Source organism: Lutra lutra, chromosome 6 (assembly GCF_902655055.1).
Source record: "Lutra lutra chromosome 6, mLutLut1.2, whole genome shotgun sequence".
In the NCBI taxonomy this organism is placed as follows: domain Eukaryota; kingdom Metazoa; phylum Chordata; class Mammalia; order Carnivora; family Mustelidae; genus Lutra; species Lutra lutra.
This window is the reverse complement of record NC_062283.1, coordinates 102,093,695-102,119,138: the sequence shown is the minus strand read 5'-3', so window position 1 is coordinate 102,119,138 and position 25,444 is coordinate 102,093,695. Positions and strand designations below refer to the sequence as shown.

Here is a 25,444-nt window from a genome sequence, read left to right as displayed (position 1 = left end):
GCAGCCGATTTCTTGGAAACTCTGGACAAGTAGCTCATTAGAAGGAGAAATAGTATTAATAAGGGTTGCCTAGGATGGCAACTGAACAGAACCCAGGTGCTTGATTATATTTTCTTCTTTATTTATCAAGGTGTATAAAAGGAGAAATTATGCAGATAAATATGACAGTCTGAGAAACCACCTAGGGCAAGTCAATTTAATTTGACATTTACATTTAACAGTGATCAGCATCTAGTCATTTGCTGTTACTTACCAGATTGCAAATTTTAAAAGAGCTTCTTAATAACCCCTGTGATTGAATTGTTGTTCTTCCAGCTTTAATTGACACTCTTGCACCTAAGAATGTGCAGTATTCTTCAGTATTAATTCCCCCAGTATTTAATAAATTCCTGGAGAATAAAACTTCATATTTATAGATTAGCAATGCATCAAGGAGATACATTAATCTATTTTTAAATAGCATGTGTCCATAAACAGAAAATCTCTCCTGGTTGCTGAGTCAGGTTTTGTCAACCCAAGTTGCCAAAACAACCAGCATGAGCATCAGATGGCTGCTCAGCTCACAGCTTTTCCTTTGAAGTAACAGCTTAAACCAGACATAAACATCACACTGCAAGATCAGTCCCCACTCCTGTACTTGAAAACCTCAGGACTCACATTAAATCATCTAAAAAAATAGATATTTTGTTGTTTCAGTTACTAAGAGGGGTGTGTGTGTGTGTGTGTGTGTGTTTTGAAATATATTGCCCCCCGCCAACCGCACCTCAGTGGTTCTCCACCATATTAAGCATTGGAATCACCTATGAAACTTATAAAACCATCAGACACCCAAAGATTCCATTTCAGTAGGTCTGGCAGAGGATTCAAGCACCAGTATTTGGAAAACAAAAACAAAAAAACATAGGTTAAGGACTACTGCTAATTTCATGTCCCTTAGTAGATTTTATTTGAAGAGAAATTCTACACCGAATTTCTCTTTAACTCTGTCCAACTTGGTTTTTCTTAATTATTTAAGATTAGTTTGCTATAAAGGGAAGTTTCAGTACCTTTTTCTAGGGAATTTATCTCCTGGAAGAGGACTGAAGCCAAGTAAACATGTATTTGCAACTAACTACATATAAATCTTGGTTTAAATGTAGCATGTGTCAGTATTCTGATTTTATTATTTGAATGTACTCAGAAGCAATAAAAAGATTAGACTGGTAACACTTACTTCCTAGTATTTTGTTCAACCTGATGAATCTCAAGACAAAGTGCTTATCATAAAATAACAGAAATATTCATGAAAATGGCTAAAATAAAAGAAACCTTTTACTTTGGACAAAAATTGATCTCATATTTCAGAATAACTGGCTTCCACAGTACAAGGTAAAACTCCCAGTGAAGGAAATTAAGAGACCTTTCTAAGCTTATTCTGGTTTCAATTACTTACAGGGCCAAAAATGGAATATATATTATTGTTATATTTCCTATATTCCTTAGCATCTGAAGCTATTATAGTCATGTAGAGAGATGGGCTTCATCAGATCTTCATGGTTTTTATTAAGATTTGGAATGAAAATGAACACATCTGAAAAATAAAACAAGCTACTTATAATGAAGGTATGTTTTTAAAAATTATTTTGCCATTTGTCCCTTTTATGCCCTTAGGTATACACCTGTCACAGACTAAGCATATATTACCATATATGTGCTCACCTCCACCCCAATTCATACAACTGAATTTCTCCCCTTAGATAAGCCTAAATTCATTGTGCTTTGTGACTGCTAGTAAGTCAGGAAAAGAAAAAGCCCCCATTTTTGAGACCGTGATCATGGGAATCTATAGAAAAGCTCAGTTTTTCTGTTTCCCAGACAAATGCATACCAGAAGACTAAATAAAGGTGTAACTGTCTACAACACAAGTGGTGGGGGGACAGATTTACAAAGCAATTTAATGGCCCCTTCTGAATTTCATGTAAATCCCCTAAGGCATATTAACTCAACCTAAATTGTAGCTTAATATAGCACTAGATGTGCTATACTTACTCAGCCACAGACTGCTATAAATATGAAGTTTCTAGGCCTTTAATTAAAAATAGTAAGCAATTTTACATATCTTCACGAAGTTATTTATTCAAAACTCATATTCAATTTGTTACTTTTCTGGGAAGAGCATATATGAGCAATGATCAGTTCATCCATTCAACCATAGCTACATAGAACAGCCATTTTGTTTATAGACAATAATAAAGAATCTAAAACAGTAAAAACATTTTTTAATCTAATCTATAATATTTTGACATGTAGCTTTCTAGTTTTGTTATTTTTGTTTTTTTTTTCTTGTTTTTTTTTTTTAAGATTCCATTCATTTATTTGACACAGAGAGAGATCACAAGTAGGCAGAAAGGTAGGCAGAGAGAGAGAGGGGGAAGCAGGCTCCCCACTGAGCAGAGAGTCCGATGCAAGGCTTGATCCCAGGACCCCAAGATGATGACCTGAGCTGAAGGCAGAGGCTTAATCCACTGAGTCACCCAAGTGCCCCTAAAATAGTAAAATTAGAGAAGTTGCCCCAATCTTTCTTTATTCAAACGTCAGTGGCATGCTTTCCTTTCCCCTTGAAAGCAGCCTGTGACTTCTCTCCTTTAGACCTCTTCCCTTATCAAAACAAAACAAGGAACTGGTTTTCAGGTAGGAAGGTTCGAGATGGTAGTAGTAGTACAGACATTTCTGCAAAGAAGACATCCAAACGGCCAAGAGACATATGGAAAAGTGCTCAATATCACTCAGCATCAGGGAAATATAAATCAAAACCACAGTGAGATACCACCTCACACAGAATTAACAAGTCAGGAAATGACAGGTGTTGGCGAGGATGCGGAGAAAGGGAAACCCTCCTATACTGTTTGTAGGAATGCAAGTTGATACAGCCACTCTGGAAAACAGTACAGAGGTTCCTCAAAACGTTGAAAACAGAGCTACCCTACAACCCAGCAATCGCACTACTGGGTACTTACCCCAAAGATAAAAATGTAGTGATCTGAAAGGGCACGTTCTCCTGAATGTTTATAGCAGCAATGTCCAACAGCCAAATTATGGAAAGAACCTAGATGTCCAACAACAGATGAATGGATAAAGAAGATGTGGTTCATATATATAAGTGAAATAAGTCAATCAGAGAAAGACAATTATATGATCTCTCTGATATGAGGAATTTGAGAGGCAGGGCTGGGGGTCATGGGGGGAAGGGAGGGAAAAAATGAAACAAGATGGGATTGGGAGGGAGACACACCATAAGAGACCCTTAATCTCAGGACACAAACTGAGGGCTGCTGGGGAGGATGCTGTGGTTGGGGGTCGGGGAAGATAGGGTGGCTGAGTGATGGACATTGGGGAGGGTATGTGCTATGGTAAGGGCTGTGAATTGTGTACGACTGATGATTTACAGACCTGTACCCCTGAAGCAAATAATACATATTAAATAAATAAATAAATAAGATTGTAGTTATAAGAGGATCCTGCGCTTAACTCATCCTGCATACATGAAAAATATACATGTACATATGGAATAATTTCCTCAGGAAAAGCCCTGAAAATTGGATGAACAGAGTCTCCACAACAAAGGATAAAAGGTTATCATTGAGATAGGTAGGAGTTTCAGAGATAAGGTCTCACCAAAATACAAAAACCCCGCCAAAGGTTGTCCATTCATAATTGGTTCTCAAAAAATAGAACTTCCCCCTGAGGAGGAAGGGCCTGGAACTCCATAGCACACTCCAACTCTTAGATCCTGCATAGGGAAGACAAAGCCCCAAAATGTCAGGTTTTGAAAACTAATAGGGATTACATTCAGGAAAATCACAGAGCTTTAGGGGATGGAGAACTTTGCATTAAAGGGTTTGCACAAGGTTTCATTCACCCTGGGAACAAGTAATAAACCACCAGCTGAAAAAGCACCCAGAACACAGGTAAAGGAGACCTACTAAATAATCCTGGGGCATCTGTGGGAGAGGCAGGAACCTGCTGAAGACACTCTTTGGTAACAAAGACACTGTTGGGTGCCAATTTCACAAAAACATTCTACAGTGCTAATGCTGAAGCTGGAAAAACTCTCATTCTAATCTGCTAATACTGGCAGGCATGTCCCCATTGAGAGGCCCATCCAAAGCCACAACCCTAGCCAGCCAGGCAGGAGGGAGAGCTCTGACCACTGTCACAGCTGCTGGGGTAAACATGGCACCCTATGCAGCCAGGCAGCAGAGAAAGCCCTGTCCACCACTACAATCACAGCAGCAGCCATACCGTCTCAGAGAATCGAGCTGAGGAAAGAGCCCCACTGACCACCGCACAACAGCTCACACAGAGGACAATCCTTAAGCACATAGTATGGTGACCAGGGGGTATTGTGCTTTGGGGCTCCAGAGGCTATCACCTACACAAAGCTACATGTTTAAGAAGGAAGTGGTTGATTGGCTTAAATCACAGAAAAAAACACAGAGGCAGCCAAAATATATTCCTCTGGCACAGAGGAATATATTCCAAAAGAGCAAGACAAAGCCTCAGAAAAAAACCTTAAAGAAATGGAAATAAGCAATCTAACTGACCAAGAGTTCAGAGTAACAGTCATAAAGATGCTTAGAAAACTTGGGAGAGGATAATTGAAGACAGAGAAAATTTCAACAAAGAGATAGAAAATACAAGAAAAAAAATCAGAGCTGAAGAATACAATAAATGAAATGAAAAATATGCCAAAATGAATCAACAGCAGATTAGAGGATGCAGAAGAATAGATTGGCAACCTGGAAGACAATGTAGTGGAAATAAACTAATCACAACAGCAAAAAGAAAAAAGAATTTTAAACAATGAGAATAGAATTTTAAATAATGAGGGCCTCTAGACATATCAAGTGTATTAATATTCACATTATAGGGATCTCAGAAAGAGGAGAGAGAGAGAAAGGCACAAAATTTATTGAACAAATGATGGCTGAAAACTTCCCTAGCCTGGAAAAGGAAACAGACATCCATGTCCAGGAAGGTAGAGAATCCCAAACAAAAGGAACCTAAAAAGATCCATACCAAGACATATTATAATTAAATGTTAAAAGTTAAAGATAAAAAGAGAATCTTAAATAAGCAAGAGAGAGAAAAACAACTAGTTTTTCTAAGTTCCTACAGGGAACACCTATAGGCTTCAGTTGATTTTTCAGCAGAAATGTTGTAGGCCAAAAGTGAGTGGTGTGATATATTCAAATACTAAAGGAAAAAACCTTACAGACAAGAATACTCTACTTATCAAAGGTTATAATTCAGTATTTAAGGAGAGATAGAGTTTCTCAGGCAAGCAAAAGCTAAAGGAGTTCATCACCAGTAAACTGGCCTTACAGTAAATGTTAAAAGAACTTTTTTAAGTATAAAAGAAAATGCCATAAGTAGAAAAAAGAAAATATATCAAAGAAAAAATTTCACTGGTAAAGGTAATTATATAATAAAGGTAATGGATCAACCACTTATAAAACTAATACGAAGGTTAGAAGACAAAAGTAGTAATATCAGCTATAACTACAATAATTGGTTAAGGGGTACACAAAGTAAGAAAATGTAAAATATGATATCAAAAACATAAAACTAAAGGGGGTGTGTGGGGAAAATGCTTTTAAAATGCATTCATGCTTAAGTGAATATAGTTATACAGTTATATATGTGTGTGTGTGTGTGTGTGTGTGTATGAAGTTCATAGTAACCACAAACAGAAACCTGTAATACGTACACAAAAACAAAGCAAAAGGAATCCAAATATAACATCAAAGAAAGGTACCAAACCACAAGGAAGAGAGCAAGAGAAGAAGAAAGGAAAGGAGTAGAGAACAAAAACAACCAGAAAACAATTAACAAAATGGCAAAGGACACACCTCCCAATAATTATTTTAATGTACACTGACCAAATTCTCTACTCAAAATATAGGATGGCTGAATGAATGAAAAGACAAGATCCATTTATATACTGCCTCTAAGAAACTCACTTCAGATCTAAAGATAGAAACTGAAAGTAAAAAGATGAAAACAGATATTCCATGCCAAAAGAAAGAAGCCAAAAGAAATTTGGGGTAGCAATACTTATATAAAACAAAATGGTACCTTAAAACAAAAACTGTAACAAAGGACAAGTCAGGCTATATTATATAATGACAAGGGGTCAATTTAACAATATGGCATATACGTGGCCAACAGGCATATAAACAGATGCTCAACAGCACTAATCATTGGTAAAATGAAAATCAAAACCACAATGAGATATCTCCTCAAACTTGTCAGAATAATGTTATTAAAAAAAAAAAGTAGTAAAAATGCTGGCAAGGATATGGAGAAAAGGCAATATTCTTGCACAACTGGTAGGAATGTAAATTGATGCAACCATTATGGAAAACATTATGAGGGTTTCTTAAAAAATTAGAAATAGAGCTACCACATAATCCAGCAATACCACTCCTGGGTATTTATTCAAAGAAAACAAAAATAATAATGTTGAAGGATAGATGCACCACTGTGTTTACTGCAGCATTATTTACAATAGCCAAGATATGGAAGCAACCTAAGTGTCCACTGATAGATGAATAAAAATATATGGAATATTACAATATGCCAATATATGGCAAATATATGGAATATTATGGAATATGGAATATTACACAACCTTAAAAAAGAATGAAATCTTGCCATTTCCAAATGGTAGACCTAAGGATATCACGAAAAGTGAAATGAGTCAGACAGAGAAAGGCAAATACTGTATGTTTTCACTTGCACTGATGTAGAATCGAAAATGCAAAACAAAGAGACAAACCAAAACAGAATCAGACTCAGACACCAAGTACAAACTAATTGTTGCCAGAACGGATAGGGATGGAGGGGATGGATGATATAGGTAAAAGGATTAGAAGGTGTAATCCTCTGGTTTTAAAATTAATTAAGATGCAGTGATGTGGTACTGTGAAAACTATATATGGTGACAGATGATGACGAGACTTATCATGGTAATCATTTTGTAATGAATGTAAGTAACTGTAGGAATGCTGATTATACCAACTCCATAGTTGGCCTTCATCTTGTTCATGACCACTTGATGACCCCTCTTGGGGCTGCATGTTCCGGCCCTTTGGAGATTAATACACATGCCTTAGAAATGCCTGCCAAGGCCAGAACACAGGGGGAGGCTCGATTTGACCTCCCAAGAATCTTAGAGACAACATAGTCTTTCCTCCTCCTGATGTACAGAGAGCACCACCGGCTGTATTCAATGTTAGCTGTCAGGTGCATGCAGACCTCTGAAGTGCATGTGAATGCTTTGATCTCACTACGGTGCCCTCCTGCACAACCCCTTGTTCTATCAAGTCTGTACAAGAAGGTCTGGACTTTGTGGAGAACAGCTGTGCGGCTGGCCAGGTCATGCTCTGTCCGATCTTCCCTGTCAGTAAGCTATCATGAATTAAAGTACTATATAGAGTTGCTGCTTTTTTCAGTCTTAAAGTGCCTTCTTAGCTTGGGGGAAAATCTCCACCTTGCTACTATATTGTACACCTGAAACTAATAAATTATTATGTGCCAGTTATACTTTAATTTTAAAAAGATCAGTATCATTTGGCCAAAATCTTAATCATAGTGGTATAAACTCTCGCACACAGTTTCTTCTTAGCATTCTGTAGTACAAGGGTGTTTGCCTCCCATGAAAAATCTTCAAGACAAAACTGAGATGAAAATCAATCAAATTGTGTATTTTACATACGTGCAGTGTATTTTGTCACATAATAAAGCTGCTTTAAAAACTTAAGTAAATGAAAAAATAAATTAAAACCCAAGTAAAAGAAGAATTTTTTTTTTCTTTTCGGAGATGGAGGTCATTTCCTTGTATCTAAACTCATATGATGTCCTATGCTGATACTAAAGATTCATCTATTTTCATTGTTCATGGTGTCTCTCCTCCTCTCTCATCTTTCCCTTAATCCTAATCGACAGTTTAACTTTTACTTCCCAAGGGAATTCCAAATCTCAGACTCCAGACTGCACTCATCACGTCCCTCTCTCTCTCCCCGCATTCTGAGTCTTCCCCAGTGGCCCACGCCTCCTCAGGGCTGACAAGCAAAAGGCACACAGACCATGCCTGTGGCTCTAAACCTTCCAGTAACCAGGGCAAAGAGAAGGGGACTATTGTTCTCAAGAGGTTTCTGCACTTGGGCTTTGGGGAAGAAAGATTCTCTGAGCTTAAAAGACAGATACCCACACCAGTGGAACACAGTGTTGGGCTCTCAAGGAGCTGGTGGTAAGGACACCATGGCTTTGAGAAGGGAGCCTCCTGAGTAGTGCTGTGTGGGTTAGATCCAGGGTCTGCCTAGCTGTGCTCATGGAAAAATGATGTCACCTCTTTATGTGTCAATTTCTCTGTCTTTAAAAGAAGGATGATAAGTACTTTTCGGGGTTGGTATAAGGATAAAGTGAACTGATCTAGGCAAAGCACTCAGCAAGAACTCAATAAATGTAGGCCATAATAAGTGGGGAGTCAGAATCAAATTTTGTCTTTCAATGCAGTGTTCCTCAAATTTTAATGTGTATCTGAATTACCTGGGGATCTTGTTAAAACGCAACATCAGACTCTGTAGAACTGGGATAGGGTCTGAAATTTTGCATTTCTAACAAGCTCCCATATGATGTCAACATGGCCTGTCCCTGAACCACGTTTCAAGTAGTAAGGTTTTAATGTATATAGGAGTAAGCATTCATGTGCTGTAGGAGAGAGAGTAGCACACAATATTTGGGAAGTCTAGCTACATTGATGTGGACAGATCATAGGCATTTGAAAAAAAGCAAAGTAAAGGGAAGGAAATGTCTGTTTAGCTTTATAAAAGCAATCCAGAATTATCATATGATACAATTTCATTACATGCATTTTACTATCAGCTTAACTTCACCAGGATTTTTGTTATTTTAAAAGTAAATTTTATGTAAAAATACTAATCTTCATATATGAGGCTTATTTGAACATGTTTGGTGATTCTGGCATGATGATCTTAACATGCACTTTTAACAGAAGCAACATTAGCTACTCACTCATTAATTCACTTATTGAATCCAAGAAGACTATATTAGAATTAGAATTATTTAATTCATTAGACTATGATATACTAGAGACTATGCTAGGCCTCTAACTTAGTTGTTAGCGTGAGGGGATTGAAAGGTCATGACAGAGATAAGAGATAAACAGTAAGCCAAAATTACAAGGAAGCTAGAGAAGCTGATCAGTGGATTAACACCCATATATGGTCAGCTTGCCAAGTCCGTCTGCATTGGTTCTCATGATAACCTTTCTCTTCAGTTGATCTAAAGGAGTCTCCATTCCTTGCAACCTCCAAAGAATCCCTATTATGTTCCAGGCAACATCCCTACTGGGTTACTGCTACCTAAAATTCTGAAACCCAGACACCCCAAATAATTTCAAGTAGCTATTATGTCATCTCAAAGCAGTCACAGGTATCTCTTCATTAGGGTAAAAGAGTGTTTGTTTGAAAGTGTTAAGCCTTCACTGTATGAGGGGTGCCAGGGTAGTACAGTCAGTTAAGCGTCCAACTCTTGGTTTTGGCTCAGGTCATGATCTCAGGGTCCTGGGATCAAGCCCTGCACTGGGCTCAGTGTGGAATGTGCTGGGGTTTCTCTCTCCCTTTCCCTCAGGCCCTCCCACTTGTGCACACTCTCTCTCTCTCACTCTCTCTCTAAAATAAATAAATAAAATAAATAAGTAAATAAAATAAATAAGCAAATCTTAAAAAAAAAAAAAGACTTCCCTGTAGCCATCTCAATGCCATATTCTTCTGCTGTCTATTTCTAAAAGTTTCTGAACTAAAGGGCAAATCTAAAGAATTAAAGTATAGAAGTAAGGGGGAATGAAAATAGCATTTTGACAGAGAACTGAGGGATGGAAACCCCAGAAAGGGGCAAATTATGAACAATAAAAAGACAGTTGTCTCTTTACATCAGGGAGCGAGAAGAGCACCCCCGGATCTCACACCTCCCACTCCAGATCCCCCACCCATGTCTCAGGTTGGATCCACTGTTTGTTTATTATTTCTTGGCTCACCTTTTGAATTTGCCAGAGCACAACTTCAAGCAATCCCCCTTATAAAGGAGTGTAAAAGAGATAAGGAAATTGGGTCACAATGACATTAAATAACCTGAATGTGAAGCACCCAGCAGGTGCTGAGAGCCAGTGTTGAACCAAGTTGTGTGGTGCCAGAGATGTCTTGCAGCATAACTTCCTGACTGCCAGCCAGCCTGTCTACTGAAAGAACACTGATTGAGACAACCACCTATGGACAAGGAAGACTTTCTGGAAATCCAGGGATCCACTAGGGAAGTTTCAGCACATTGGTAGAAGCAAAAAAAAAATACAAGATGGAGGCATGGAAACCGGTAATGGTTCATTTTACCCACATCACCCATTTCCTAAACCAGCATAGCTCAGTGCTAAGAGAAACTTTTTCAATCCATGATTTCTTCCATGGAGAAAAGTAAGAGTGTGTGAATAATACACAGCTTCTCCATCAGGGCAAAACATTGTCTAGGAGTGTAATTTCTCTTTTGCCCTATCCAGAATACTGAGTACTGAACTTCATGACTCGGAAGCAGTGAAGGGTTAAGAAAAGGACAGCTAGGGCATGGTGGGTGTACTAGATGGAAGCAGATTCTACTAAACATGTGACAGACACCATCAGGAATCCCCCAGTGAGTCACAGGGGACACCTAGAATGCAGATCCTAAAGGGTTCACTGGCACTCCCAGCAGCAGCAAGAGTTTCAAAGAGGGCTGGTGAGTGTGTTCATGAATCTAGACCAAACTGTGGGCCTGGAAGAGCACCGCAGTCTTGAGGATGGCCACCATTCTAGGGCAAGCAAAATGAAGACCGTCCACAACAGGTCTGGCTTTATGGTATTGAGAAATAGCTTTATTAGAGGATTGAGGGAAGACACATGACCTTTAAAAATTCTGTCACACAAGGTAGCAAAAAGTATTCAGCAAGTATATCTATAAGAAAAGCCTGGGAAAGCCTCAGAATCTCTAGCAGGGCTTGCAAGGCATTTCTCTCAGCTAGTTAGTGAGGACTACAGGGGGTGACTTCTTCCTCAACTGTGAAGTCAGCAATGCAAGATTTCAAGGAACATATAAAAAATCAACAAAAATATGACAACACCAGAAGAACATAATAATTTCCCAGGAATCAACCACAAAGAAATGAAGATCAATAAGTTATCTGATAAAGAATTCAAAATAGTTGTTTTAAGAAATCTCAATGAGCTACAAGAATTTTTCTTACTTTTTTTAACTAATTTATATAACTACCAATAATTAAAACCTGTATATTGATTTACAGTAGAAAAATGTATAAAATCATCATCAGTATAAATTCTTATACTTGTTCAACTTCACAAATGAGGTTTCCCTGTAGGGGTGCTTGGGTGGCTCAGTGGGTTAAGCCTCTGCCTTCAGCTCAGGTCATGATCTCAGGGTCCTGAGATTGAGCCCCGCATCAGGGCTCTCTGCTCAGCAGGGAGCCTGCTTCCCCCTCTCTCTTTGCCTGCTGCTTTGCCTACTTGTGATCTCTCTCTCTTTGTCAAATAAATAAAATCTTAAAAAAAAAAAGACAATTGTGGTAAAAATTAAGTACATCCTTCCATACTCACTAGGGAAAGAGCAATCGAAAGACTCATCTGCCTTAAATAAAGCCACCCAAAATTATAGACAAACACGTTAATAAAATATTTTAAAAGAAGATACAACTTTAAATTATTGGGTTATCTATATTGTTGCACAGCATTAACTCAAAAAACCAGGCTGTTCATGGTTAAGCAATACTATTGGCCACCAGGCACATTAAAATTCGAGAGTATCTTCAGCAAATTTACGACAATAGTAGCAAATTATCTTGTACCACAGTCACATACTGACAATATGAAAAGCTTATGATTGGGACACTTTTCAGTTCTCCTCTTATTAGACCATGAGTAACACACAGCAAGACTGACAGTTCCCTTCTTTTTGAAATACCGTCTTCACTCTCATGACAGTACTTTCTAATTTTTCTCCTACCTCTTAGTCTTCTAATTCTTTATGTGCTCTGCTTCAGCCTATGTGGATGCTCTTTGGGCCTCAGTCCTGGGTCCTCCTGTCTTCCTACCTGAGACTTGCTTTCGTGTAGTTTTTAATAAACCTCTATATGCTGATAAGGGCTAAATTTATCTGCAGGCAGGTTCTCTCCTTTGAGATTCAGACTGATAAAACCAACTTGCTTTGCATTTCCATCTTATAATCATCTTGCAATCATCATAGAACTCCATATACCTGAAATGTATACCTCTCCCCCACCTTTCTTTCAGTCTGTCCCCCAGCCAGTCTCCCCCCCAATCCAGTCTTCCCTGAATCTGTAAATGGCACTTCTAATTCACCTGGTTAGTTGTTAATGACCAGAAACCTAGAACACTATTAAATGTCTACTTTTCCCTCATCCCTCACACTGAATCCATACCTAAATCTTATGGCTTCTCCTTCTAACATATTTTTTCCAGTTTTTATTTTTATTAAAGTCTTTCAGACACATACTGCCAACTTTACGGCATTTATCCTTAAGTTGGTGGTACCCTACTCCCTTCCAACATCATTTCTTTTTTTTTTAAGATTTTATTTATTTATTTGACAGAGAAAGAGAGAGATCACAAGTAGGCAGAGAGGCAGGCAGAGAGAGAGGAGAAAGCAGGCTCCCTGATGAGCAGAGAGCCAGATGTGGGGCTTGATCCCAGGACCCTGGGTTCATGACCCGAGTGGAAGGCAGAGGCTTTAACCCACTGAGCCACCCAGGGGCCCCTCCAACATCATTTCTATTTGAAGCTTCTAGTAGATTCTTTCTTTGGATATTTACCTGAATTATTCTAAATAATGTAGTTTTAAAAAAATATATTGATTTTCCACTATGGAAATTTTGATTTGACATCTGTCTTTGCCCTGTACTCCTCTGCTTGCTTACTTTCATGCTCACTCTCTCTCTTTTTCTCACACACACACATACACTTCCCACCCCTAATTTTGGGTAGATCATTACTCAGTGTTTATATTATCATAACTACATAAATACTATGCAGAGCCAAGCCACGTAGATTACTATATATTTGTTCCTTTCCCACACACTTTTTTCTGTCACTAATAATTGTTATTTTATACACTGGCTTAATTTTTTTAAGCACTTAATAAAAATTCACTTCCAAACTCATCATCAGGTGTCTTAATCTCTCTGAAGATGTCCATACATACTCTGTATTCTATTAGCTTCTTAGTCCCTTAAGCATCTCTTCTAGAATCTTCTAACCTACTCCAATATAGAATGGTTGCTCTCCAGAATTAGTGAATAGCAGGTATCCTGAAATTCCCTTCCAGCATCATCTCTCATGTGTTGTTCTTCTGTTCCCGGTATCTCATGACCTCTTTCTTGGTTTGCTAGCTCATTTGGTTGGAGAATATAATCTAGTAGTGTCCTGAAAGAGGGTACAGGGGTGGTGTACATATTGAGACCTAATACACCTAAAAGTATCTTCACTTAACTTTACACTTGATTAATAGTTTAATTATGTACTAAAGTCTGAGTTGTAAATAAATTTCCTGAAAAATATTTGGGAAGGTTCCATTGTCTTCAATTCTTCCACTGTTTTGTTTTTTAAAAATCTGAAATACCTGTATTCCTGATATTTTCCTTGTGAACTGTACTTTTTTTCCTTCTTCTCTCTGGAAGCATATAAAATCTTTTCTTTATCCCACTGTTCTGAAATTTCACAGCGATAGCCTTAATATAAGTCTACTTTCATCCAAGTCCAGGGTACTTAGTAGGCTTTCAATCTAAAAACACTTTTGGGAAATTCCTTAAGTTGTATTTTCAATAATTTCCTCTTATTTTCTCTGGTTCTCTCTTACCAAAAGAGAGAATTGTATATTATTCAATACGTTGGGTTCCCCAAATTGGCCATCTAGTTTTCTTCTTTGCTCTCATATTTTCTGTTTTCTCTACTTTCTGGAAGATTTTCCTGCCTAAGCTTCCAAAACTTCATTTATGTTTTCATTATCATATTTGAAATTTTAGAATAGTATTTTTTGTTCCCCGAATGTTTTATTTTATTTTATTTATTTTAAAGATTTCATTTATTTATTTGATAGACAGAGATCACAAGTGGGCAGAAGCAGGCAGAGAGAGAAGGGGGAAGCAGGCTCCCTGCTGAGCAGAGAGCCCCATGCAGGGATTGATCCCAGGATCCTGAGATCATGACCTGAACCCACTGAGCTACCCAGGTGCCCCAAATGTTTTATTTTAAAGCACCATTTTATTTTGTCACAGTTGCAAAATATGCTCTTATCTTCTTGAGAATATTTACATGTGTGTAAATATTCATATATATACATACGTGTGTGTGTGTGTGTGTGTGTGTGTACGCAAAATGCACTGACTCCTCTGATTGAAAATGCAGAGACTGAGTGGGCTGCTGGGTTGACTTAACCTCAGATTTACTAACTGGCTCACATTTACTGTGATTCTCTAGGCTTTATTCTCCTTTATATTTGTCCTTCAGATGGCAGCAAGTTCTAGCTTTACACCTTTACAAGACCATAGCCAGAGGAAAAGATGGAGAATTGCCTTTGGGAATCTCCCAGAAAATGAGGAAAAACTTTTCCAGAAGCCCAGAGGAAGCCTCTCCTGGTGCCATTGGTCTGAAATGCCTAGGAGGCTATTCCTGGCATGGGTGATGAGATTCGAATTATCCTTAGACCCAGGGGTTATGGGGGTAGATGCATGACCTGTGTGGAGAAAGTGATAGGCATTTTATTTTATTTTATTTTTTTTTTCCAAAAGGGATAGATATTTTAATAAAATCAAAGGGTAAGAGTGAAAAAAATGAATGCTGTGTAAATGTGGTAGGCTGAAAAATGGTCCCCAGAAGACATCCACATCAAGTCCTGGGGAACCTATGAATGTCACCATCTTTCTTAGAAAAAGGGTCTCTGCAGAGGTCCTTAGGATAAGGATCTTGAAATGAAGACCTAGTCCTGGGTTGTTTACATAGTCTCTAAGTGCCCTCATCTATATCCTTAGAAGACAGAGCCAGAGGGAGATTAGACACACAGTGGGAAAGGGAGTGGGAGGAAGAAACAGATGCAGCCACCAGAAACTGTAAGAGACAAGGAACCCCTTCTCCCCTAGCATCTCTGGAGGAGTGTGGCCAAGTCAACACCTTTACTGTGGAGGTAGCCACTAGAACAGTGAGGGCATAAATTTCTGTTGTTTTAAAAGCAATCAAGTTTATGGTACTTTGTTTCAGCAGCCCTCTGAAATTAATACAGCAGGCAACCTACAGATCTACTGCACTCTATTTCTCTATGCATTATGCAGTTCTCTGTCCTTCACTCTCTCAACCTGAGCACATTGCCTTCCTCCAAGAAATTGCTCAGATACATCCTGTCTCAGCAATACACAATGGCCACTGTCTTGAAAGTCCTTACTCTAAACTCCCACTCCTTCTATTTTAAACCTACTTCCTCCATGAAAACTTCCAACTCTCACCAATCTACATTAGATCTCTTTTATTCTCTCCCATTGTACCTTGTTCATTTCTATTTTTGTACCTGTTATGTCAGTTTACATTACCATTCTCATGTATTCAATGGCCATCTAGATTGTTAGTTCCCATTGGTAGGGACTCATCTTATTCATCTACCAGACTATATACAGCATCTATGACAGTACCCAGCACATGAGAGGAGTCCCATGTTTCATTTTAGAGACCTAGCCCTGGAAAAGTACCATGGAAAAAACAAGTAAGTGGGTTAATGGTTAATCTTTGTATGCTCAAAATGTTCTGCTTTAAAACCATTACATCTATAAATAAGAGGCAATTTCATGTTCTCAGAAATGTTTGATTTTTCCAGTCTCACATCTGATAGCTATGATTTAAGTTTTCCCAACTCTTATAACTATTGATAACTATGGGCAGAGAGGGGAGGGGGTTACTCTAAGCAGATTCTGAACTCAATGGAAAAATTGAACTAAAAATGATAGCTTCAAAATCCCATTTATAAAGCTTCCAGAAAATTTAAAATGTATTTCACAATATTGTTAAAGCAGAGAGGAAAACATTTTTATTTTTATATAGACACAAGTAAAACCATAGTTTATATTCAATTAGAAACTAGATTCTATATGCAATTATAAAGTTTTCAAGAGATTTGTTATTTATAGCCAATAAAGAAAACAGGGAACAGGTGATCCTATAATGTCATACACAGCAGTACTTTCTTTTCCTTTTATGCTTTCCGAAAACATAAATCTCTGCACAAAATAAAATGCAGTAACTTACCCAAGCAAACTATAAATAGTCTCATAAAATCATGAGACATATTGGTAAGGCCTTTGATCTGTAATATTTTTTAACCCATAAATGGAAGTCAAGTCATTTCTGTTGCATTTGGGACAAAAGTATATGGAAATTTTTTTGGTTAAGATGGAAATGAAATACAGTAGAATGAGGGAAGAATTTGCAGACATGCACATGGGTTTGTGACCCTGGTCTTCCAATGGCTGGTTAATTAAGTACTTTCAGTGAGTCCTTTAACCTGCCTGCCCTCAATTTTTTCATCTATAAACTAAAGGTAGCAGTAACAACTATGACACAGAGTTGTTGTTGTCAGAACCAGTAATAAACTCTGGCTGAAAGTGCTTTACAAACTATAAAGTATAACATGAAGGTAGACCGCTATTGATGATCCCAGGAGGAGATTTTGGAATGTCGAGTATACCTTGAAAGTAAGCTGAACTGGGTTCAGCTCTGCCTATTCTTCCTTCCTCTGTATATGCACTGAAAGTCAAACACTGTTCTGAAAATCCAAAGAATGTTTGATTTATACACTGATACAGTGACCAAAATAACTATTAAGATCTGAGTTTATGATACAACTTGTTTCAGTAAATGGTCATTAAATTAAAGTACAACTACAGGATTACTAGCCCAGATTTTTCTTTCTTTCTTTCTTTTTTTTTTTTTAGTTTAAATACAGCACTGCACAAAGATGAAATGGAGCATGGAGCTTTAACCTTCAATTCCACTTTTATTTCCCCAGGACTATCCTAAAACAAAACACACTGTGAGTACCCTTAAAAATCCTTGAGGCAAACTGCAAGAAACTGATGAACACTTATGACAAAAACAAAAGCAGCAGAACACAAGGATCTTTGGAAAAGTCAGCACAGGAGCAAAAGCCGATGTCAGTACTAAAATGATGTCCTAACTCACAGCAGAGAAATCAATAACAAATGTTGCTACCTAAACAGAATTAAATTAAAAGTTAATATGTTCTACTGGTTGATATAATTATGGCATGAATTAGCTTTAAAATACAACTAAAAGGCACACACTGGTGAAACAAGACGTTTGATTCCATGAACTGTATTTTCAGATTTACTGCTATGCTTCCTGAAGGCCACATCACTGGTGAGCTGAGGAAAATGGCAATCTAAGAGGCATGTGTCAACTGCAAAATCCTACAAAAATCAATGGCAAGATGAGAGATGCAAGCCAATCCAGCTCTACCAGTAGGGACTAGTGCAAAGGGTAGGTGAAACCACGACACTCAAATAGTTAACGTTTGAATGTTCTATAATTAACATGGAAAGAAAAAACATGGAGGATGCCTACTCAGCTCATCAGTCAGTGGGAAGCTGTGAGTGTGGTTGGATAGTTAGTGACATCCCAAGATGATACCAGCTACCTGGTACACAGAAGTGCTTCAGGAATGCTACGAGAGTGCCAGTAAGAGCTGCTGCTAAGGAAGGTTCTATGCACACAAATTTGACCAAAAGTCAGAAGATGGTATTTAAAGGTATGGGTGCAAATGAACTGTAATTTGTTGTTTACTTTCACTGTCTTATTTTCAATTCAAAAAATACCTTATTTTGCATTCAATATGAGCTCGGCATTGTATTAGCAATAGTGGAAAAGATAAGATTCGGCCCTTCCTCACGGTGACAAGTCACAACAAGAAACATTTATGAGCCACTTATATGATACTGAATATTAGGCCAAGTACTTCATTTGCACTTGCTCATGGAAAATCTCTAAGAACCCTAGGACAAAATCCTATTTATTATCTCCATCTTTAGATGTGAAACTTGGGGTAAGTTAACTTGTCTCGGGTCACTTCTGGTAAATAAAAGTTGGGGATCCTAACTTAAGCTATTAATCCCTGTGATGAAAATACTCAAAAAGTTAACTATCCAAGCTGGGTAAGCTGAAATAAGGCAGCATGTGGCAAGCCGAAAAGTGAATAATGTAGACAATAATTGCTACAGAATTTTAGAAGAGGAGCCCACTTCAGGATCAGTTTGATAAGAAAGAATTTAAGAGTAAAGTGAGATTTGAGCCATCTTTTGAAAATTGGGTAGAATTTGGATGAGAATTAAGGATTAATGTGAGCAGTGTGTACCAACCAGTCCAAATGATATCCCAGATGTTGTTACTTTTAAGGACTATAATGTCCTTTCAAAATCATATAAAAACTATAAGCACCTCCCTAGGAAAAAGAGCATAGGCTTCTACATACAAAATTATGCCTGCATTTTTACATGGTATATTTTAAGACACTCGAGTATTTAACAAAACACACGAGAACCTTCATGGCCTGGCCCTTCTCTATCAGTTCGGATCCTTTACTGCTAAGTTCCACTCCCTCCCAAACCAAACCTGTGGCAGTTTCAGGGCTCTCCAGCCTTCCTCCTGCCTCCTGGCCTCTTCCCAAGCAGCCTGCATACCACTCAGGACACCTCGACACCTTCTTTGTCAGGTGGCCTTCTTACATCTTACCCATCTTTCCCGACTCACTCTAGGCACCAAAAAGCCTTGAAAATCAAAAATGGTGATCCACTGAAATGGGGAAATCAGGGGCAAAGTAGGGAACAAAGAAAATATAAACATTTTATATCTTATTGATAAAAAACAAGAACTGGAATCTGTATAAAGGAACAATCAAGAGAGTAAGAACTCATAGAAACTAAAAATATTTCAGAAGAAATAAAAGGTTCAATAGTTGAACTTAGAACTTAAATGAACTTAAAACTTAAATAAAATGGATAAGGAAGATGTGGTCCATATACACTATGGAGTATTATGCCTCCATCAGAAAGGATGAATACCCAACTTTTGTAGCAACATGGACGGGACTGGAAGAGATTATGCTGAGTGAAATAAATCAAGCAGAGAGAGTCAATTATCATATGGTTTCACTTATTTGTGGAGCACAAGAAATAACACGGAAGACATGGGGAGATGGAGAGAAGGGAGTTGAGGGAAATTGGAGGGGGAGATGAACCATGAGAGACTATGGACTCTGAAAAACAATCTGAGGGTTTTGAGGGTGGTGGGAGGTTGGGTGAGCCTAGTGGTGGGTATTACAGAGGGCACGTTTTGCATGGAGCACTGGGTGTGGTGCATAAACAATGAATTCTGGTACACTGAAAAGAAATTTTTAAAAAATTATTTAAAAAAAGCTTAAATAGAAGAAAAGGTAAGGAAATCTTCCAGAAAAAAAACAAATAAATAAAAAGAATAAATGTTACCAGAAAAGAGGAAAAAAAAAATTGGGAGATCAGTCTAAGAGGTGTTCTAGAAAAAGGGAAGAGAGAAGATACAAATATACAAGATAAACAAAACAAAATATTCAGAACCAAAGGATGAAATCCCAGACTCCAGAACCTACCAAGCATTCAAGAAAAGGAATTTTGAAAGCCCCACATCCAGGTACACCATCCTGTAGCTACAAAACAACGGGAATAAGAGAGATGCTAAATGCTTCTGGGGGTATAGAAAGGTTGAGACTAAATCACATTCAAGGAATTAAAACCACAATTACACTGGAATCTAGAAGTTAGTAAAAAAAAAAAAAGTCTTAAAATGGAAAAATGATTTCCAACCTGGAAATCTATCCTAACCCATCAATAAAGTTTAAAGTTGGAATATTTTAAGTAAACAAATATTCTAAAAGTTTATAACCCACAAACCCATTCTAAGTTAGCTCATAAAGAATATACATCACCAAATGAAGTCATAAACCAAGAAAAGGAATATATGAAATCCACGGACTACGAGATAGGACACAAGAAAACATCCGAGGGAATTCCCAGGTGGTGATGAGAGGAAAAGGAGTCCCTGGAGTATCGCTGAGTAACAGACACAGGGAGCATGAGCTCGGATTACGGCAGGAAGATGGAGGGCTTCAGGAGGGGTCTCTTTGAAAAAGGATGGAACTGATAAATGGTTTAATTTGTCTGGCCACCCTGAGAGGATGTTTACAACCATCACAGTGATTGTAAGAAGAATCAATTATGGGTACATAGAAAACTAAGCAGATAGGAAAAAAAAGTAATTCTGAAAAATTATCTTTAGAAAAAAATGTTGTACAAGAAGGAAATGAAATCACTGTATTACAGGTTTCCATGATAACAAAATTATTTATAGTAGTATAAATATGTAATATTTATTTAACTAAAACTTACAGTAAAACCTTTGTTTGGAGAGTAGGTAGAGGAGGGCAGCTACATAAGACATAAATTTTTATCTCCCATGATACAAAGTGAACAGATAAAAAGGAAAATAACTGGATGCCTGGCTGGCTCAGCTGTCAGAGTCCAACACTTGATCTCAGGGTTGAGTCTGAGCCCCACATTGGTATGGAGTCTACCGAAAATTAAAATTTAAATAAATAAATAAGGAAAGCATGGACTCTGAGAAATAGCAGTGTAAGTCTTTTATTTAAAAACACAGGTGTAAATGGTGGCAGAACGGAGTCAAGGTCCAGTAGCGCTGTTCTCTGAGAGTGGTACTAAGGAGCTGGTGTGCAGCAGAGTTAGCTCTTTGTTGTTGTAAGTAGGAATTATTATTTGACTTTTAAAAATACATTCACAGGTTTCCACTTCTGGGAAGTGAACTTAACTGATCTCTAGTACTCTCATTAAGTACAACTAAAAATCCTGGGCATTATCTATAAGGCAAACCTAAGAAGACTGACAGGCAGACCAGCTATGGACCTGAAGACAAAGGAAGGACAAAGTGGTAAGTTCCCTCATTTTCCTTTTGCCTCATATTCCCCAGATTTGGAGCTTAAAAAGCTAAAAACCTAGAAGTGCCAATGGGGATGGACAGAATAAAAATAACAACATAAACCAAAGGAAAGAAAAGAGACAGCCTAGAAAGGTGGAAAGCCTTCAGAGATAACCTCCAAACAAAGAGCCAAACACCACAGAAAAAAACTGTGCCTCCCCCACCCACATAAGCAAAGGCCAAGTGGGAGCCCACCCTCACCAGGCTATAATGAGACACCCCCAATCCACTGCTAGGCACCATGTTGAGCCCTGAGGATCTAAACTGAATAAGGCATGGCATATAGCCACAAATATGGATTCTAGTGGAGGAGAAAAACAAGTCAGTAGCTACTCTACAGTGATATGTGCACTGTGGTGAATTTATGTGAGGGATATTTAATCACTAAAAGGAAGAGAAAATGGAAGCAGGGTGGGAAGGAAGGCTTCTTTGAGGAGCTAATCCTAGAGCTCAGTTTGCAAGGATAGGTAGAACAAGCCAGATGGAAGAAGGGTGTCCTGGGCTAAGGGACAGACAGGTAGTAGGAAGAGAATAGAAAGTACTTGAAACTACAAATAATTCTGTCTGACTGGAGTGAAGAGTGGTTAAGCATATGTGCATTCCTGCCAGCCAGCCTGCCTCCCTCCCTGCCCCTCTACATTCTTTATGCTTCTCTCTCACACTCTTTTTCTTTCTTTTTTAATTCTAGTGTAGCTGACAGTGTCATATTAATTTCAGGTGCACAATATAGTGGTTTGACAATTCCATACATTCTCAATGCCCATCAAGAGAATGTGTGCTTTTTTATCAGTCCCTGAGGAGCCCCTGAAGGATCTTTGGCATTTTTTTTAAGGGCTATTTTTTTTTTAAGATAATCTCTGATTTTGTGCTATCTTTGTCATTTTTTAAGGATCACTCTGACAATGGTGAGGAAGATGGGTTAGAGGAAGATCAGATGAGTCAGGAATCTGAAAAGAAGTTACTACAGGAATCCAGACAGGAAGGGATGAACATAGAGACCATAGCAGGGGTGATTATACAAGCAATACCTGCCTATATCCTGGAATCTGGCTCAGTTTTACCAAATTTGAGGTTTTTGAGAAGAGAGAATGAAGAGGGAAAGCAGCGCCACATTCAACTCTAATACTAGGTGCTAGTGTTCCCACTGCTAATTAGCTTGGTGGCCTTGGGCAAATCCCTCTGATCCTCATTTTTCTTATCTAACAAATGGCAACCATGCCTACCTCACAGAGTTGTTGTATAGATATATAATGATATAATGGATGTGAAAACACTAAAAAATATTAACATAGTGTTTCATTTCCTATTGCTGCTATATCAAACTACCATAGTCTTAGTGGCTTAATGCAATACAATCTTATTCAGTCACAGTTTTAGACATCAGAAGTCTGAAGTGGGTCTTACTGGGCCAAAATGAAGGTGTTGCCAGGCCTCCATTCCTCATGGAGCCTCTCAAGAAAAGTCGATTTCCATGTCTTTTCCAACCTGCATGTGTTGGCTCATGGTCCCTTTCTCCATCTTTAATGCCAGCATCTTCAAATTTTTCGACACTGACTCTCCTGCCTCCCTCTTTCACTTACCCTTGTGAGTATTGGGCCCATGGGGATATCCAGGCTAATCTCCTCATACCAAGTTCAGCAACCTTAATTCTCCACCCCATCTCATCACGTAACATAAAATATTCACAAATTCCAAGGATTAGGATGTGGACATCTTTAGCAGAGACAATTATTTGGCCTACCATACATACAAAAGATTCTAAGTTAATATCTACTTGGCAGCCAATTTTTTTTCTCAGTTTCATAACTAATATGTCTAAGAGTTGTTACATCAAAAACTAATGATGTACTGTGTGGTGAATAATATAACATAATAAAAAAATTGTTTTATGGTTAGAAAAATAAGAAATTGAAGAGAAAGTTTTCTAACTCACTAGAATAAATACCTCAAAGTATTTTTAGGCATCGAGGCATTAAATACCTCAAAGGCAAACACTCCTGACCCCAAGGCAAGTACAAAGGTGAAAGAGGAAACATGCCACACCAGGGCCCATAAGTAGAGGACAAGTCAAGTCAAGACTGCTTCCCAGGAACCCTAGAGCAAGCTAGTGCAGACATCTGTAAGCCGTCTGGTTTCAAGACATGTATCTTCTCTCCCTGTCCAATGTGTCTTTGTGGATTATACCTTCTAGTCCCACATTAATGACTATCCTAAAAATATGATGTAGATATAACACTAAGATAACAATTCCTAAAGATCTGTTACTGAATAAAAATAGCATATATTATAGCACAAAACAGCACAAAAATAAATAGAATTTATCCAAATCTGAAAAATCACAAATCATACATATATTTTCCACAAACTTATGTTTCCCCCGAACTTAATAATTTCAACCTAGCTACAATTAGAGAATTTTTCGAAACAATTTTCACGGTGTTTCATTTCAAACTCTTATCTCCTAAATATATACAACCCTGACATAACTGACATTCACAATAATAACCTCAAGATTTTGAAAGATGCCAACTTCTCATTGATTATTAAATTAAAATTTAATTTTAATTATTGATTATTAAAGAAAAACTCATTGATTGATTATTAAAGAAAAAGCCATAGCTGAATAAATTTATTGATTATTAAAGAAAAACAAAGCTATAGCTGAATAAATTTACTACTAAATGTATTGAGAACACATAAAAGATATATATTTTATTTAAAACCTGGCTATAGATGAACTAAAAACACAAGAAATCCTTCCGTCAGACTATCAAAGTATTCATACCACAACTTTTCCTATCACATTTGCACAAACATAACTTTCCTTTAACAAAATCAATAGCAGGGCTCGAGTTTCTAAGCGATACAATTTAAACACTTCCAATTGTGGAAATAAGGTTTTTCCAAAGAGCAATTTTTTCTAAACTATGGCATTTTGTATTAATCAATCAAAAATAGTATCAATAAAAAATGCGATAGAAGCTAGCCTATATTTCACATCAGAATATATTCTTTTTTGAAACTAAAAAAGAAAGACAAAAAAGCATTTATAAGGAGCAATCAGTCATTTTTTTCTAATAAAGAACCTTTATGAACATATCTGGACGATGATGATGACAGTAATAACAACAAAAGCTGAAATGATTTAATCTAAGAAGCTTCTACTGGCAAGAAAAAAAAAAAAAAACCCAAGAGAGAATGTCATTAAAACTTATTTATGAGTCATCATCCTAATTGTAAACACAGTGAACAATTTTAGGATTCTACTTTCTCTAGTTAAACCTCCTTTTGGAGCCATCTGGGCTCTCATGCATTGTAACAATTACACGCATGTTAACAATTACATCTCCAAAAAAGACCAAAGCAATTCATTCACTCATTCCCCCACTGCTGACCCAACGATCCAACAACAGCCTGCACCCCGACAAATGGTACACAAAATATACTGAAGAACCATCTGCACCAACACAAGTTTCTTCTACATACTCCCTTCCATACATGTCCCCTGGCTTCTTGTGAGTATTCTAATCCTTAAGTGAAAGACTAGACTGGAAAAAATGCATGCATCATGTGTTAACTGATAAAGAATATAAATGCCAGTATCTGAAAAGTTCTAAGTCAATATAAAACCTGTTTAAAGTAGTTTTAGGATAAAACAAAAATATGCAAAAAAAAAAAGATTAAGAAATATTAAATATGACAAATTTATTAATGGTGAAGAAACAGATTGGATACCTCAGATACTACTATGAAAAATCTGATATTTAATTCCTGACTGACCATATCAGGTAGTAAAAAAATTTCAGTTTGCCAGACAGAAAAGTCACCTTTCATGAATGCCAAAAGCTTAATCATTAAGTTTTCTACATGTTAACAGAGAAGAACAGATGCATGTGCAACAAGTAAGGCTATTAGTTCAAATTTTGTTAGAGTTTTAAAAATTCAGGAAAAGCCTCCATTGTACAAAATTCAGATAATGGCACTGAGGACAAACACCGGACCATGATGTATCAAAAGAAACAAGATCTAACAACTTTTTGCCTACAGTGAAGTATAGCTGGTAAGTCAGTTAGACCTTTTAGTCTCCTCTGTGATATTTTAAGTAGTCAATCAGAAGGATTAAAATGTGAATGCATTAGGAGTTTCCCAAACAAGGGGTTGGAGCCTAAGTAAGATAGGAAGTTATACCAAAAAAAAACAAAAAACAAAAAACAAAAACAATCCCTTATGTCTCAAGAGCCAAA

The 25,444-nt window shown here is 37.5% G+C and overlaps 1 protein-coding gene across 1 annotated transcript in view; it reads right to left on the bottom strand.

The window, feature by feature from the left end:
* The window catches only part of MEI4 (meiotic double-stranded break formation protein 4), a 237,941-nt gene that overhangs the window by 141,293 nt on the left and 71,204 nt on the right, over nucleotides 1-25,444 (bottom strand). The gene's annotated exons all lie outside the window — the stretch shown is intronic.